The 16,009-nt window shown below is 45.8% G+C and overlaps 1 protein-coding gene across 4 annotated transcripts in view; it reads right to left on the bottom strand.

The window, feature by feature from the left end:
• SPECC1 (sperm antigen with calponin homology and coiled-coil domains 1) overlaps window positions 1-14,206 on the bottom strand; it is a 206,640-nt gene extending 192,434 nt beyond the window's left edge. For 2 of the 4 annotated variants that reach the window (XM_086358622.1, XM_086358634.1), the window contains exons 1-2: window positions 14,083-14,206; window positions 7,405-7,473 (exon numbers count right to left, since the gene is read on the bottom strand). The gene's annotated coding sequence lies outside the window, so the exon portion shown is untranslated. The remainder of the gene's footprint in view (window positions 1-7,404; window positions 7,474-14,082) is intronic. The other 2 variants (XM_086358624.1, XM_086358633.1) reach the window with 1 other exon arrangement.
• Between the last annotated feature and the right edge of the window lie 1,803 nt (window positions 14,207-16,009).

Here is a 16,009-nt window from a genome sequence, read left to right as displayed (position 1 = left end):
GGAAAGATTGAAGGCAGGAGGAGAAGGGGATGACAGAGGATGAGATGGTTGGATGGCATCACCAACTCAATGGACATGAGTTTGAGTAAACTCCGGGAGTTGGTGATGGACAGGGAGGCCTGGTGTGCTGCAGTCCATGGGGTCACAAAGAGTCACACGACTGAGCACAAAGGGTCACACGACTGAGCGACTGAACTGAAATGAACTGCTGCAGCAGGGGATACTGAGAGCAAGTAATAGGTTCCCTTGCTCGCTCCCTGAGTGGGGGTGAGCTTGTTTCTCATGTTAGGTGAGGGTGGTGTTGAGTGCAGGGGGCATGCTCAATACCCTGCTTTTGTTCCCAACACTCTGCTTTTGCTCAAGGCTCTTCAAAAGTGGCTGCTGGGTTTTTTGGTCTCTTTGTATCTTTTGTCCAGAATTTATCCCAACTGCACAGACACAATTATTTTTAGCTCCATATAGTTTCTTTGTACTTTGTTGCTGGAAGAGAGGTGTGTCCAGGTGCAAGCATTGCAGCAAAGGCTCCCGTCCTGGCCTGTCTCAGTGGGACGAAGGCCAGAGGCAAGTATCCCTCAGCTGGAGCTGGGACCACCCCTGAGACACTGTCCAAGGCAGAAAACAGGGGTGATAAATCCCCTGGCTCCCCCTCCTCTCACATCCTGGTCTCCCCTGGGGCCTCCACCTGTACCTTTAGCTGGAGGCAGTGGCCAGGGGACCAAGGGGATGAGTTTGGGGGTGAAGAGCCAAGTGACCAGTATCATCTTACTCGTCTCTGTATCTCCAGGGCCCATACCGGGACAAGGTTCTGATAGAAGGAAATCAACTAAATATAGAGAGAAACAGAATTACTACCAAAATGCAAGACACGAGGTCTGAATAGTACTCCCTAGACTGGAGAGAAGAGGTAACTTACTCCACACTGAGGACACAGGAAAGGGTCACAAAGGACATGGGGAAGGAAAAGGTGAAGAAATAATGAGCAGAGGAGCTTCCCTGGAAGTTCAGTGGCTAAGACTCCACGCTCCCCATGCAGCAGGCCTACATTCAATCCCTGGTCAGGGAGCTTAATCCCACGTGCTGCAACTAAGACCCGGCACCGCCAAATAAATATAAATATTTTTAAAGGAAAAAAAGAAACAGGGACTTCCCCAGCGGTCCAGTGATTAAGACTCTGCCTTCCAAGGCAGGAGGTATGGGTTCGATCCCAGGTTGGGGAACTAATATTCTACATGCCTCACATAGTGCAGCTAAAAGTTAAGAAAGAAAAAAGAAATAATCAGCCAAGGTTTGCCAATGAAACAAAAAGGTGAGGAAGTTGGGCAGGCAGGGAGCCTGCACGCCTGAAGGCAAGACTGTGAATACTTTTCAAGGAAACATAAAAGGTTCAGAGTCAGATTCCATCAAGTGCTTTTTCAGTTTCTCTTACGGTGATTACATAGCTTTCCCCTTTCATTACTTACACAATGGATTAAACTATGTCCTAATATCAAAGCAATCTTCAATTCCATGAAGAAAATCTACTTGAAATTCTGCTGAATTCACCTTGCTGTTTTATTTAGGATAGTTGCATATATCCATATGTCATCTTTGTCTATGGTTTACTTTTGTGGGCTTGTACTCTTCTCCATCAGGATTATTTTGACTGTGAATTTAAAGTTCTGTGATTTCTTATTTTCTGACACATTTTGATAGCATGGGGGTTGTCATCATCAACTTCTGATAACTGAAGGACTCAGGATTTTGTGTGGAATTTTTACCCAGTCTCTGTCCTGTCATTCCTGCTACCCACTCTGGGGCTGGTTACCACCCCCACTGCCTCCACCCCAAGCCCCCAGTCCTCGCCACCACAAAACCAGGTCTCTGCTTTCCAGCCATAGTGAGCGAAACTGTCACCTCATGGGTTTTACAGACGAAGCACAAAAAGGCCCTGCCCCTGTCTTGCCTAATTCCCCTCCCCGCTCATTTTCCATGCCTCCGTCTTACAGAAAGTCTTCCCTGATACGTTCCACCCTAGACCCATCCTGGCCTGTTCTCCTCACTTGTCTGTCTCCCCACCCAGAGCTAGAGCTTGAAGACTGAAAGTGTGCTTCATCACCAGCACCACCTCGGCACTGGTACAAGCAGGTACTTGCTTCCCAGTGATCAGGCAAATGCTGTGAGCCTGTGCCTGAGAAACAACAGGAGAAAATGTTGTCAGAAAATGACAGTCTGCGGGGCAAGTCTGGACCAAACGAATGGATCACATTCACTGACATACTGTCATTGCCTGCCTTCAAGCTATGGGCTTCCCAGGTGGTTCAGATGGTAAAGAATCTGCCTGCCAATGCAGGACACACAAGTTCTATCCCTGGGTCAGGAAGACCGAACCCTCTTTTGAAGAGGTCATGGTTACCCATTCCAGTATTCATGCCTACAGAATCCGACGGACAGAGAAGCCTGGCGGGCTACAGTGCATGGCAAAAGAGTTGAACACGATTAAGTGACTGATCATGCATGCACGCCCCTTGAGCTATAAGAGCGGGAGGGGAGTGATTGTGAGACACTATGACTCCTAAAAAGCCTAGAATATTTATTAGTGCAGCTGGTTTTCTTTCCTGTGCTGACACTCACTGCCATCAGAACAGCCACCGCACCATGCTCTGAGGTCCAAGCCCACTTCACCCCAGAATCACATTCAGGTAGCACCTTCATGGACACTAACTATCATCACGCTTGTTTATTTTCAAGGTTTTGCTCCACACACAGCAGGGGCTGATCATAAACTCGGAAGACCACATGACCAGGAGGTCACGGGAACAAGTGAGGCCTGCCGGGTGGCAGATAGTCTACCACTCGGTTACTATAGCTGACACTAAAACACAGCTGATTCAACAGAGGCTAGAAATCTGGATTTTTATGTGAAATATCTTGATTATTAACATGTTGTCAATTAACAAGCACAGTCATTTATCTTGGTATCTGGGGGCAAATAAAAAAAACTCAGTTATATATAACTGAGTCACTTTGCTGTACAGCAGAAACACAATATATATATATGTATATTCTTTTCATATTTCTTTTCCATTATGGTTTATCACAAGATACTGAATATAGTTCCCTGTGCTCTATAATAGGATCTTATTGTTTATCCATACTGTATGTAATAGTTTACATCTGCTAATCCCGAACTCATAATCCTTCCCTCCCCTTCTTCTTCTTCTTCTAAGTCGCTTCCGTTGTGTCCGACTCTGTGCGACCCCATAGACGGCAGCCCACCAGGCTCCCCCATCCCTGGGATTCTCCAGGCAAGAACACCGGAATGGGTTGCCATTTCCTTCTCCAATGCATGAAGGTGAAAAGTGAAAGTGAAGTCGCTTAGTCCTGTCCGACTCTGAGTGACCCCATGGACTGCAGCCCACCAGGCTCCTCCATCCATGGGATTTTCCAGGCAAGAGTACTGGAGTGGGGTGCCATCGTCTTCTATCTCCCCCCGAATTGGTTATTTTGACTACAGAATTAAGGATTTCCTTAAGATACTAACAACAAAGTGGACATCATGTATCAGGAGAAACCATTTGTATCTTCTAAAAATCAGTAAGTGGTTAATGTCTAAAAAATATTCTAGTCAGAAATCTCAACTGGAAAATGGAGGGGAGGATATTCCCTGATGGTGCAGTGGTTAAGACTGGGGCTTTCACTGCTATGGGTCAGGGTTTGATCCCTGGTCAGGGAAATAAGATCCTGTAAGCCATGTGGCGAGGCCAAAAAAACAAAAATGGGGAAACAGCATGAACAGGCAATTTACATTAAAGAAAATACAACAAGGTAGCAAGCATACACATTCTCAAGTGTATATACTCAGTAGTAACCAGAGAAATGTAAAATAGAGTAAGACTGCAAAAGATTAGAAAGCTGGACAATGCCAAGTGTTTGCAGAGAAAAAGGTCTTTGGAATCCAGTGCACTCTGGGGAGATGCAGAATGGCGTGGCCTCGCTCAGAAGCAATCAGTGATACTGACTGGCACACACTGTGAGCAGGCAGTCCCGCTCCTGGCCCACGTCCAGAGAGACTCTCCCAGAAGTCCATATGGGACATGTATGAGAGCTTCCCTCAGCCCTGCTTGTAGTGTCTGGGCATAGAAGTCAATGTGGGCATCCATCACCAGGAGGGAGAGAGGCACAGTTGGTGGATACACAAACTGGACAGTCACCATAGCGACAGGAATGAGTCATAGAAACATGGCGGTGAGTGATAACACTAGAAGAGTCTAACATGACACTACTTATGTAAATTAAAAATACCCTCCCATGGGGATGTCCCTGGCAGTCTGGTGGTTAAGAACCGGCCTTCCAATGCAGGGGACACAGGTTTGATCCCTGGTCAGGAATGAAGATCCCACATGTCTCGAGGCAACTAAGCCCAAGTGCCACAGTGAAAGATCCTGTGTACTGCGACTAGGAGTCCACACAGACAAAAAGAGAAGAAACAAAGGAGATAACAAACTAAATTTTTTAAAAGAGAAAAAATAAGAAAAAACATGCACACAAAACAATACACATTCTTGAGAATACATACACACAAGATGTGGATGTATTGGGTAGGGTAGAGATCTCCACTCAAATCCAAGTATTTGGGGAAGATTTGAGCACATTATATCATGATGGCATCAAGAGACTGAATACGTAACAGTTACATTTGGGGAAATACCTACAAATAAAACCACAATGATGCTCAAAAAAAAAAAAAGAATACATACAATAAGAGCGTGTGTATTAAACAGAATAGTCGGCCATGGTGGGGGTGGGGAAGAGAATGAGACAGTGGGCTACACAGAAGAAAAAGGAATAAATTATAAATTTATAAACTATAAACCAATGAAAGCACGAAAAACACAAAAGACGTGAGGGGCTCAGATGGAGAAGCTGTTCCTTTGGAGAAGGAACTGGCAACCCACTCCAGTATTCTTGTCTGGGAAATCCCATGGACAGAGGAGCCTGGTGGGCTACAGTCCATGGGTCGCTAAAAGTCAGACATGACTGAGCATGCACACACACACAGGTTTACATCACCATCCTCATCACAGAATACAAGTCAGCGACATGTGGATCAAGGATGGAGAAGAGATGCCTTTCCATGTTCTTGTAGCTGCTCCTTCCAGAAGCACTAACAGATACCAGTGTAAGCGCTTCACCCTGCCGGGGAGGCTCTGGGTCTATAGCTACATGTGGTTTGCTGTTTGGTCCTCAGAGAATTCTCAGTCTTGTGGGAGATTAAACTTAGACACAAAGTGAAGCAACAAAAGCCACTGAACACAGTCACAGAAGAGAAGTAAGGGATAAAATGCCCCATGGGTGGAGCCATGGCCAGAGTTTGGGGAGCAGAGCCTGTGGTGGAAGAGGTGACCTGAATGATCTAGGAAAAGATACACATGACACTGGGGATGGTCACGTGCCTTGCACCAGTGCTCTGCCACTGGTGACCGAAGACCAGCAAGAGAACCGATCACTTAACAGCCCAGTGGTCACCCCATGCTCTGCCCCTCAAGGCTGCTAGCCACGCAACAAACTTCAGCTTATTCCAAAGTCAGGAAATAGTGCTTTACCCGTAATACTCCAGAAATGCTGCTTTCTCCCGAGAGAGGGCAAAGGGCACTTGGTAATTTGGCTGGGAGAAGTCATTTCCAGGTATGGTTTCCATTTTTTTCCTGTGGAAAACAGGAGGGCCATTTTACAACAAAGGGTTAACAGGGCAGGCCTGAGACAGGCCTGAGCCAGTCGGCCCTTGGCTGGCACCTGGGAACTTGGATTTTGCTTCCTGATGTTTGCAGGACTGATAAGAGAGGCTCTTACTGCCCCTAAACTGTTTGTGCAAACACTGTTTTATGCTCAACACCTGCTTCCCTTCCAGGAGCCTGGAGTTTGGGTGGATACTAGGCAGAGGGTGCCCGGTGTGACCAGCACCCAGAAAAGACCCTGGGGCCCAGTCTCAGGAGAGCTTCCTGGAGGAATGTGCTTCAGCTGTGTTTGCACAGCTTGTCGCCGGGTGACTCCCCAGGAGAGGACTCTCAGAAACCTGTGCCTGGTCCACAGGGCTTGGCCCCTCTGGGCTCTTCCCTTTGCTGGTCTTGCTTTGTATCCTTCACAGTGATAAGTCACAGCCATGGGGATGACAATGTGAGAATGTGAGGAGTCCCGTGAGACCTCCTAGGAAATCTCTGAACCTGGGTGTGGTCTCTGGGACCCCCTCAACAACAGAAATTGATTCAAGATAAAAGGTAATATTGAAGAACAGACTTGTGGACATAGTGGGGGAAACTGGACTAAATACATACTTCTGCTTTCCTACCCTAAAATTCTTTGGAACGACAGAAATATTTTTAAACCACTAAATCAATAAGAGATCTGGGGAACAAGAAACAAGACCAGTGGCCAACGAAAGCACCTAAGACACTTCTGAGAGGCACAGCATACTCAGGGTCAGACTGCCCGATTGAACCACAACCCGGCACCAGCCTGGGAGGAGCCCGTCATGCAGGGTTTCAGGTTCCAGATCAGCAGAGGGAATGAGGGGCAGGGGTGGGATCTGACAAGGAGATGAACTGGGGCACGGCAGCCGGGATGGCCAAGCCCCTGGGACTCCTCCCTGCACACTGAGCGGCCATGACACGAGCCCCTGCCCTGGACCACAGAGTCCACGAAGCAGCACGTCACAGTCTCCAGCAATCACCAGAGGCAGCAAAGAGGCAAGCAGGCAAACAAGAACCCTCATGCTCAAGTATGAGCATCTGAAGGCAGATGCCCCAGGTTCTTACTCAGCGTCATGAAATGGGAACACCAAGTTAACAGGAAGACGTATGCCTGAGAGGGGAGTTAATGGAGCACATTGTTGTTGTTTAGTCGCTGTCGTGTCCGACTCTTTTGTGACCCCATGGATTGCAGTCTGCCCAGCTCCTCTGTCCATGGAATTATCCAGGCAAGAATACTGGAGTGGGTTGCCACTTCCTTCTCCAGGGGATCTTTCTGACCCAGGGACAGAACCAGTGAGCCTGCTGCCTTGCAGGTGGGTTCTTTACCGCAGAGCCACCTAGGAAGCCCAATGAAGCATGTAGAAGAAATTATTAAATGTCTTTGGAAAGATGGAAGGGAGGCATGACTATGAAAAGCAAGAGCCAACTGTTGGTTAAAATCTCTACATGGTGAAATTAAAAAGTGCACACAGGGGACATCCCTGGCAGTCCAGTGGTTAGGGCTTTGCCTTCCAATGTAGAGGGTGAGGGTTTAATCCCTGGTTGGGGAGCTAAGATCAAAAAAAAAAAAACATAAACAACAGAAGCAATATTGTAACAAATTCAATAAAGACTTTACAAACGGTCCACATCAAAAAAAGATTAAAAAAGAAAAATAAAACTCTGTCAAGGGAATTACCTGGTGGTCCAGCGGTTAGGGCTCGACGCTTTCACTGCTTGGGTCCGGGTTTGATCCCTGGTCAGGGAACTAATGGAGGTGTAGCAAAAAAAAAAAAAAGCAGGGTCAAGGGAAGTACTAATTGTGCAAAAAAAAAAAAAAAGGAGGACTTAAGAACATAATTCATACTTACTTGTATTTTCATAAAGTGTCCCTGAAAGGATATATAAGAAACTAATAACACTGGTTACCTGCTTTTGAGGTGACAGAGAACTTGGTGGGGAGACGGAGGGGCACCTTTTACTTACAGCTTTTAATACAGTGTAATTTTTGAACACTGAATATCTTATTTCAAAAATTAAATTTTAAAAAAGTAGAAACCTTGAAAATTGAATACATGATTTAAAAAAAAAAAACACTCCATAGATGGGCTAAAGAGTTGATGGGACAAAGCTAAACTAGATTTGTAGAATCTTCTAGAATGCAGCCCGAAAATGATAGAACATTTGACAGAAAAGTCAAGAAACATGAAGGATAAATTAAGAAATCTTAATATCCATTTTCATACTATTTTATTTTATGTTTTGGCCACACAGCATGTGGGATCTTAGTTCTCCAACCAGGGATCAAACCCGCGCCCCCTGTACCGGAAACACAGAGTCTTAACCACTGGACTGCCCGAGAGTCCCAAGAAATTCTAATACCCATTTAACAGTAATTCCAGAAGCAGAAAATGAAGAGAATGGAGGAGGTAGGGAAACATTCAAACTTCCCCAGGGCCAAAGAAATATTTATCCACAGAATGAAAGGGACCACTGAGAACTAAGCAGGAAGAAGAAGAGAAATCCACCCCAAGGCAAATAGTGGTGAGATTTTAGAATACAAGGAAAAAAGAAAAAATTGTAGAGCTTCAGAGAAATAAACAGGTTAACAAAAAAAACAAACAAAAAAGTGAGAATCAGATTACAAAGACTTCTCATTAACCACACTAGAGGCCAGCAGAGAATAAAGAATTATCTTCAAAACTCAGACATTTTTAACCTAGAATCCTATACCCAGTCAATGGTATTCACGTGGAAAAGCAAAGTTTTTTAATATTTTTAAAACTTATGAAGGCTCAGAAAGTTTACCACCCATAGAATCTTTAGGGGAAAAAAATTTACTGAAGGACTCATGCGATCAAAACAACTAATGAATCCAAAAATGAGAAAAACAAGATAAAACAGTCAGTGATGAACAAATAATCAGTTAAACATATAACTGTTGACACATAATGTACAAAACCCCCAAATCTCATATATACAAATTATCTTTAAACATCAAGAGAAAAAATGCTTAGGTATGTGTGAAAACTTAAGGATACCAAAAGAGCTCAAATTCATCTATCATCAGGGAAATCCAAGTTAAAACCGCAATGTCATACCCACCAGAATGACGAAAATAAAAAAGAAATTACCAAGAGTTGGCAAGGATGTGAGGCAACCACACATGCTTCTCGGGTACATAAGCTGACGCAACCACTATCGCAAACTGTTTGGCAGCATCTGTAAAGACTGAGCATATGCACACTCTATGACCAAGCAGTTTCACTTCTAGATATACACTCAACAGAAACGCATCCATCCAGCCAGCAAAGACGTGTACTAGGATGTTCACGGCGCACTATTCATGATAACCCCAAACCACAAACCACCTAAAGCCAGCCAAGGCAGAATGGATATCCACATCGTGATACATACAAACAGTGGAACGTATACAGCAATGGAATGAACAAACCACAACCACACTCCAGAATCCTACAAATTACACAAATGCAATGTTGACAGAAAGCAGCTAAATACAAAGGAGCACGTACTGTACAATTCTATTGCTATCAAGTACAGAAACGGGAAAATCAGTCTATTGTCAGAAATGGCAGGGGTTATCCTTGGCAGTGAGCAGCAGGATGACAGAATCTGGAATGTGGGAAAGGTTGGTCTTATTTTTGTTTGTTTCTTGTTTTGCCTGCTGGTTAAACATGTATTTAGTTAGTCAAAATTCATCAAGCTGTTAAGATGTGTATACCTTTACATGTTCATGTTATACCTCAATAAAATGGTGTCTCCAAATTCAAGGGTGCCAAACACAAGCAGAGTAAGAACATGTAACTTTGTTCTTTGTAACTTCCATGTCTTGAGAGAAATAAAATAGAACAAAACGAAAAAAAAAAAAAAAGAAATCCTCAGTCAACCCAACAAAAAATAGGAAAAGGGTGGAGGCTGTCAGGAAATAAGCACAAGACATTGAAAACATAAAACAAGACAGCAGGAATAGGACCCAAAATAACATTAATAAAATATAAATAGGTTAAAGTCATTGATTGAAAGATAAAGATTTCACGCCCATTAAGATGGCTACTTTCAAAAAAAAAAACAAACAAAATAACAAGCATTGGAAAAGATAAGGAAAAACTGGAACTCTTGCACACTGTTTCAGGAATGTAAAAAGGTACAGCTGCTGGGGAAATAATAAAGCGATACCTCCAAAAATTAAAAACAAAATGATCATACAATCTTGAAATGTGATGTCTGGGTAAATACCCAAAAGCACAGAGAGCAGGGTCTTGAAGAGGTGTTTGTACACCCATGTTCAGACCAACATTACTGACAACAGCTGCATGTGGAAGCAACCCAGATGAAATAACATGCAAAATGTGATCTGTATGCACAATGGAATGCTATTCAGTCTCATAAAGAAAGAAAGGACACCTGCTACAACATGGACTGACCTTGAGAACACGACAGTAAGAGAAAAAAACCAGTCACAGAAAGACAAATTCTACATGAGGTACCTAGAACAGACAATTTCACAGAGACAGAAAGTACAGTGGCGGTTACCAGGAGCTGGGGGCAGGGTGGGGTGTGTATTGTTTAATGGGAACAGTTTAGATATTGCAGATGATAAAGTTCTGCAGGTTGGCTGCACAGCAACATGAATATACTTACTACTAGTGAACTGTACCGGAGAAGGCAATGGCACCCCACTCCAGGAATCTTGCCTGGAAAATCCCATGGACGGAGGAGCCTGGTAGGCTGCAGTCCATGGAGTCGCCAAGAATCGGACTCGACTGGGCAACTTCCCTTTCACTTTTCAGTTTCATGCACTGGAGAAGGAAATGGCAACCCACTCCAGTGTTCTTGCCTGGAGAATCCCAGGGACGGGGGAGCCTGGTGGGAGGCCGTCTATGGGGTCACACAGAGTCAGACACGACTGAAGCGACTTAGCAGCAGCAGCAGCAATGAACTATACACTTAAAAATGACTAAAATGGTAAATTTTATGATATGTGTATTTACCCTAACTTTTCAAAAAAGACAAACATTAAGGAATAAAACAAAATCTTCCTGTTAGGTAATCACAAGAGTAACACCTAAAACAAAACACAGAAAATCAAAAATAAATTAATATTACTAGAAGATATGCCAGATAAAGGGCTTCCCTGGTGGCTCAGCAGTAAAGAATCTGCCTGCAAAGCAGGAACTGCAGATGTGGGTTTGATCCCTGGGTCAGGAAGATCCCTTCTGGGAGCGATGGGATGGGAACCCATTCTAGCCAGGAGAATCCCATGGACAGAAGAGCCTGGAGGGCTACAGTCCACGGGGTCGAAAAGAGGTAGACACAACTGAAGTAATTTAGCACGAAGGCATGCATACACATTGCTTATAGGGTTCCCAGATGGCTCAGTGGTAAAGAATCCACCCGTCAATGCAGAATCCCCTGGAAAAGGAAATGGCAACCCACTCCAGTCTTCTTGCCTGGGAAATCCTATGGACAGAGAAGCCTGGTGGGCTACAGTCCATGGGGTCACAAAAGAGTCAGACACGACATAGTGACTAAGCAACAACATTGCTATGGCTGGCTCATAAATGTATATATTTAATAATATTACAAAAACGAATAGAACAAAAGAAAACCATTAGGGATCACAGTGGAAGTCCTTAACACAATTCTCAGAATCAATAGGTCAAGCAAAAAATAAGGGTCCGGAGAATATAAATTATACTTAGTAAATGTGAGATGAACATTTAATTTTGTACAGGGAAAAGTCACTAAAACTGACAGCTTGTTAGACTACAGATTAATTTCTATTTTTCATCTTTCAGCACTATGGCAGAATTGAAGTCCCCAAACCTTCCACCTACAAACTATCTTTTAAAAATGCTAAATACACACACACACACACTTTTTATATGAAACTTTGGACTCAATGGACTAGAGAAAACAGTTGAAGCCAAAATTCAACACTGATAGAACTCGCAAAGAGGGTACTTCAGGGAGAAGGCGGGTGATCCAAAAAAGAGAATCTGTGGTCAGGAAGGAATGAAGAGGGAGGACGACGGTAAACAGGTAGATACATTTAATACATCTAGCTAACAAATAATAGCTAATAAACAAATCTAGCTAATAAATAATCTAAACAATTATCTAGCTAACCTAGAAAATAATAACAGCAATAATGTCTAATTTGAAGAGTTAAAGTAAGAATAGAGCCAACACCAAATAAGAGGTGACAGGAATTATAAGTTCTTGCCTCCATCAGGAGGACTGATTGATTATATGATCGAATCTTTCAACTCAAAAGGCTAAAATTTGAGTAAAATAAACCCAAGTTAAGGAGAAAGAAAAAGAACAGAAATTAATGACAGAAAAAATCAATAGGATTAATCAATAAATCCAAAAGCTAGTTTAATCAATAAATCCAAAAGCTGGTTATTTGAAAAGAAGTAAGCAAGCATGAAGCAAGTCTGGCCAATTAAAAAAGAGAAAAGGTGGACACACACGCACGCATACACACACAGAAGTAAATATAAACAGGAAACAGCGCACTGCAGACATGGAAGACTTATTCTCTTACAACAGACTACTATACATAACATTATGTTAACATAAGTTAAATTTCTTTTTTTTTAAACATATGTTAAATTTCAACTGTGCTGATGATTTTCTAGGAGGACATAAAGTATTAGGTTGAAGAGGCAGAAAATCTTAGAAAAGCCAATCATGGAAAAAATGGAAAGGGAGTTAAATTCTAATACCAACTTCTTTAAAAAAACAAAACAAAACAAAAAAAAACACCACCACCAGCAGTCCAGGCAGTCTGCAGTCAGATTCTGCCAGACTTCGGGACCAGATCATTCTGCTTCAGAGCATGAAGAAAACTTTCCCCTCTCCACCACTGAGGACAGTATAACCTTGATTATGAACTCAGACATGGGAGGAGGGTGAAAAAACATAACACCAATCTCTTATCAATACAGATCCCAAAATCCTAAATAAAATGTCAGCCAACTGACTCTATCAAACAACCCATACATGCATTTTAAATTATCCCAGGATTTTGGCGACAGAAAAACTAGCAAAATAATCTCCTGTGATGTTAACAATGTCAAGAAGAACACTACATGGTCATATCAGTACATGCTATACAGAAGCATACAGGGAGGGGGTTGAAAGCCACAAAACAGAAACTGACTTAATCTGATAAAGAAGATCCTTAGTGAGGAAACTGGCAACATTCCCCTAAAACCAAGCCCAGGACAAAAATGTCCTATTTAATAGTCAAGGCTCTGGAGAGGTGGTCCATAGAAAACAAGAAATGAGTACAAACATCAGAAAGAGACCTCTGTTGTTTAACAGAAAAGAAGATTGTCCACGTACAACAAGCAGACAAATCAACTGGAAAAAGGATTAAAACGAAGGGACCCCAGAGAGGACGCTCCAGGTCTAGTTTGGGGCACAAATCAAAGTTAGTTTGCTTCCTGACTTCGTCCTGCAAAGCTGTTTTCTGTAGAGTAAGGCATCGGGGATGACAGGCTTGCCCCCACCCCCAACCTCGTCTCCCATCTTAAATGAAACAGCATCTTGTTTGAAACTAGATGACAGAAATCTTCTGAAACCAAAATTTGACTTGTGACGACTCAGCGGCGCTTTATCTGCTGCCTGCAGCGCCCGCAGCTGCTGATGGATAAGCGCGTCACGGCGGGCGAAATGCTCCCGATAGAGGGCAAGGGCGAGCAGCCTCCGGGAACGCGTCTCTCCAAGCAAGCAGCGCTCATTATATAAACTTACCTGCTGGCAAACGCAGCGCCCACACCTCAAAAATGAGATATTCAGGGTCCGAATTCCCTTTTTTAAAAAGAATTCTAAAACTAACGGCGTTCCCCGGATGCGCGAGGAGGAGGCGTCCCCCTGCGCTCCTGACAGGCTGCGCATCCCGGGCCACCGGGCATCCCAACGGCGCCCGGGTCCAGGTGCGCCACGCCGGCCGGGCTAGTGAAGCGGGGCCCACGGTTCGCAGGGGCCCGGACCCCACGGCCCGCCCCGCCTCGCAGCACCCAGGACAGCTCCCGCGGGGCCGCTCCGGGGGCGCCTCTGGGGGCCCGTGTCCGCGGCGCCGGCCTCCGTCCAGCGCTCCCGGACACTCCTGGCCCGGAGGGGAGGCCAGTCTCCTGCCGCTCCACCTGCGACACGGGTCCGGCCGCCCGGGTTGGACGGGCCGGACGCCGCCTCAGCGAGGGGCAGCCCCGCAACCCGCGCCGGACCCCGCACCCCGGACCCCGCACCCTGGACCCCCATTCCGGACCTAGACCGGGACCCGCAGCCCGAGATGACCACGCGGCTCAGACGCGAGGCGAGAATGTTCAGCGCCGACCCCACTCACCAGCCAGCTCCCCTCCGCAGCCAGCAGCCGCCGCGGCTCCCGCGCTCCCTCACGGACTTCCCGAGGGGCCCCCGCCGCCGAGCGACGCCCCGAGCCGCCTGCAGGGGGCGCGCGCGAGCGGCGCGGGGCAGCCTGGGAGATGTAGTCTCGCGGCCCTGCGCCGTCTCCCGCCCACGCGGTGCCCAGACCGCAAAGCTCGGTGCCTAGACCGCTAAGCGTTGTACCTGATCCGCAGAGCTCGGCACTCGGACCGCAAAGCGCGGTGCCTGAACCACAGAGCTCGGTACCCGGCCGACCAGCGCGGTACCTGGACCTCAAAGCTCGATAGCCGAACCGCAGAGCTCGGTACTAGGACCGTTCAGCGCGGTACCGGAACCGCCCAGCTAGTACCTGAACCGCCAAGCGTGGTAGCCGACCAGCTCGGGAGGACCTGGTTGGAAACTCAAACGCCCCCTCGCCGCGGCTCCGCAGCGTTTGCTGCATTAAAAACTCTGGGTGTGGGGCCCAGCAATCTGCCTTTTGCAAGCCCTTCAATTGATTCTTAAGTTCCCTTAAGTTTGAGAACATCTGCTCTAAGTCCCACGCACCCACTCTTCTCCAAGGGACCTCAGCTCACCTGTGGCATCAGGTATATATATATGTACACACACACCAGTCCATCCCCAGGGGCACTGGTGGCTCAGGCCACCCCTCTCACTCCAGCCCTCAACTATCAGAGTCCACCCAACGTCTCCTCGAGAATGCCTCTGAAAAGTCAAAACTCAACAGGGTCAACACCACACTCACACTGCCTCATCTGGTTCTGCTCCAGTGAGCCTCATGTACATTGCATTTGTCCACTGGGGAGTCATCTAAGACCTTAGTGGAAGCTTCAGGAGCAGAATGGCAGGTCCCTGAATCATACTTGAGGGAGGGAAGAGGGAAAGAGGAGAAAGAAATGAAGCCCGGAAAATACCAACCCCTCAACATGTGGAGGGAACAGAAGGACAGGTGCTGCCTTAGGGGTTCCCTGGAAGTGTTGTTGAGGGAGGGTTGTTTGAAGATGTTTAAGTATTTATGAAAAGAATCCAGTTAAGATGGAGCTGTGGGCTACACAAGAAAGAAAAAGAGATCTCACACATATGATGCCTAAGAAGTTGTATGTATGTGATGGAGCAGGTGGAGTCTCAGCATCAGTAGGGAAATGAGCCGGGACTAGAGGTTCTCAGGGGCCGTATGTCCCCCACCCCCACCTCCCTACCCAGGAGAACTTGGAGATGGCTGGACACATCGTGGTTTTCATACTGGGGGGTGCCACCGCCATCTAGTGGGTAGAGGCCCCTGATGCTGCAACATATAATGTTGGCACAGGATGCGCCCACCACCAAGAATAATCTGACCCAAGCGCCAAAAGTGTGGAAGCTGAGAAGCCCTAAGAAAGGAAGAGAGGAAGTTGTTTATGAGAAGAGACAGGTATGTGTGTGTGTGTGTGTCTGTGTGTGTGTATGTGTGATGCCAAATCTAAACTGAGCAAGATGAGAAGTAGGAGGAAGTTCTTCCTCTCCTTTCTCTTTTTCCCAAAATGTGCTTCATATTGTACATGTACAGTGCTTTCCAACTGTGGTGCTGAGAGGATGCTTGAGAGTTCCTTGGGCTGCAAGGAGATCAAACCAGTGAATCCTAAGGGAAATCAATTATGAATATTCACTGGAAGGACTGGTGCTGAAGCTGAAACTCCAATCCTTTGGCCACCTCATGCGAAGAGCTGACTCAGTGGAAAAGACCCTGACACTGGGAAAGCTTGAAAGCAGGAGGAGAAGCGGGTGACAGAAGATGAGATGGTTGGATGGCATCACTGACTCAGTGGACATAAGTTTGAGCAAACCCCGGGAGATAGGGAAGGACAGGGAAGCCTGGCGTGCTTCAGTTCATGGAGTCACAAAGACTA

Source organism: Bos grunniens, chromosome 19, assembly GCF_055505025.1.
Source record: "Bos grunniens cultivar Pamir isolate PY7600 chromosome 19, Bosgru_T2T1.0, whole genome shotgun sequence".
In the NCBI taxonomy this organism is placed as follows: domain Eukaryota; kingdom Metazoa; phylum Chordata; class Mammalia; order Artiodactyla; family Bovidae; genus Bos; species Bos grunniens.
Note: the sequence above shows the minus strand (reverse complement) of the source record. Positions and strands in the feature narration are given on the sequence as shown.